We start from the raw sequence: 2,198 nt of genomic DNA, 5'->3' as shown, positions 1-2,198 counted from the left end.
CAGTTGGCACCTGAACAGTATAGGGCTAGTGCTCTAGTCAGATCAGATTACCCAAGGTCATAAATGTCAGGCTACAAGAACTAAAAGCTGCAGAGTTTTGACTAGAAAAGTGGCAGCTGAGTGCAGCCCCGGTGGCTCAGCAGTTTTGTGCCACTTTCAGCCCAGGACGTAATCCTGGAGTCCTGGGATCGAGTCCCACATCGGGCTCCCTGCATGGAGCCTGCTTCTCCCTCTGCCTGTGTCTCTGCCTCTCTCTCTCTGTCTCTCATGAATAAATAAATAAATAAAATCTTTAAAACAAAACAAAAGAAAAGAAAAGTGGCAGCTGAAAGTCACACTCTAGAAGGCACTGCAGTGACTAGGAAGAGGACTTGAGCCATGTTAACCACAGAGGGTTTTCAGCTTTACTAATGTTAGTATGAGGTGACAAGGGCCAATATTCAATTGGTGAATATTGATGTGACACACTTAGATTTATTTTACTGTCCTTTTACAAAGCTTTCAAGATTTAACCAGGAGTGACCAAATTTTCTCTAATTCATCTGATTTGCTCTGCTGGAGAGACTTGCACTCTAAGAAAAATGTAAATAAGCACCTTGTGGAAATGCATCATTTTTAAACAATTTTATTTAACTTTAATTAAATAACTTTAATTTTATTTTATCTATTAAATGACACATAGAGTCATTTGTAAAGGTAAGCACCCTCTCTTTATGCTTCCTTTCTCCTTTTTGAGGGCTAGACTTTTGGCTAGCATCGGCAGATGTTAGAATTTAGCCATAAGATTTTAAAAAATTGGCATGTTTTCAAAATCAGTCCATGTTGAAAACTTGAAGCCAAACTTACGTCTTGAGAGAATCTTATCTTTAAAAGTGAAATGGGGGGGTTGGTCCTGGGGGATGTGGAGAGCTGGCAGCAGGTCGGCGGAGCTGGGAGTCGGGTTCGCACCGTGGACAGTGAAGGAGTGCATGCAGCAGGCGGTGGCGTGGCGGCCGCGGGATCTTCCAGCCGTCCAGCCCCGGCTAGTAGCAGTCAGCAAAACCAAACCTGTGGAAACGGTGATTGAAGCCTACTGTCATGGCCAGCACACTTTTGGGGAGAAGTATGTTCAAGAACTGCTAGAAAAAGCATCAAATCCTAAAATTCTGTCTTCGTGTCCTGAGATCAAATGGCACTTCATTGGCCACCTACAGAAACAAAATGTCAACAAATTGATGGCCATCCCCAATCTCTTCATGCTGGAAACAGTGGATTCTGTGAAGCTGGCAGACAAAGTGAACAGTTTGTGGCAGGAAAAAAGGTTCTCCCGAAAGGTTAAAGGTTATGGTCCAGGTTAACACCAGTGGAGAGCAGAACAAACATGGCCTTCTGCCTTCAGAGACAGTATCCATGGTGGAACATATAAATGCCAAGTGCCCCAGCCTGGAATTTGTGGGGCTGATGACCATAGGAAGCTTTGGACATGATCTCAGTCAAGGACCAAATCTGGATTTCCAGGTGTTACACTCCCTGGAGAGGAGCTGTGTAAAAAGCTGAGTGTCTCTCCTGAGCAGGTGGAGCTAAGCATGGGCATGTCCATGGACTTCCAGCATGCAATTGAAGTAGGATCTACAAATGTCCAAGTAGGAAGCACCATTTCTGGAGAGTGAGATTACTACAAGAAACCTCCCTTAGACAAGTCCACTGCAGACCTGAAGACCCCAGTGGAAGTGGCAAAGACACACTGAGCCCAGCACAAACAGCTGTGGCTCCCATCCCGTGGGCCCGTCCAGGAAGACTAACTATGCGCTCACCTGGAATTCCATTTTGAGGTCCCCTGTGTTACAGCACAGCAACACTCTCCTTGTAACCTGGAGAGAGCGTTCTGATGACTATGTGTATTGACAGGAACCATCTGTACTTAGGATCTGATGTAACAAGCTCACTGCAGATAGTAGTTTTGGATTGGATTTGAGAAATCCTGACATTTCCACAGAACAGATACCAAATCAGTAGCCAGGCATCGAGTTCAGTTTTGAATCCTGCCCAGGAACACCAACCAACCCATGAATGCCTTTCCTGGATTAAAATGTGGCCACTGATGCCTGTAATCACCAAAGTGAAAGGGATTTGCATTTGTCATCCCCCTTAATAGAAAATTTTCTCTTACAAACCCCTCCTGAGTAACTGTCTTTGTTGCTGTGGAGCGAAGTGATTGC

General features: G+C 44.9%; 1 pseudogene; it reads left to right on the top strand.

Moving 5' to 3' along the window:
* The first annotated feature begins 889 nt into the window (after positions 1 to 889).
* LOC144291924 (pyridoxal phosphate homeostasis protein pseudogene) lies at positions 890 to 1,857 on the top strand (annotated as a pseudogene).
* The last annotated feature ends 341 nt before the right edge of the window (positions 1,858 to 2,198 follow it).

Source organism: Canis aureus, chromosome 20 (assembly GCF_053574225.1).
Source record: "Canis aureus isolate CA01 chromosome 20, VMU_Caureus_v.1.0, whole genome shotgun sequence".
Classification (NCBI taxonomy): Eukaryota; Metazoa; Chordata; class Mammalia; order Carnivora; family Canidae; genus Canis; species Canis aureus.
The sequence above is the reverse complement of the archived record's forward strand: the minus strand, read 5'-3'. Positions and strand labels throughout refer to the sequence as shown.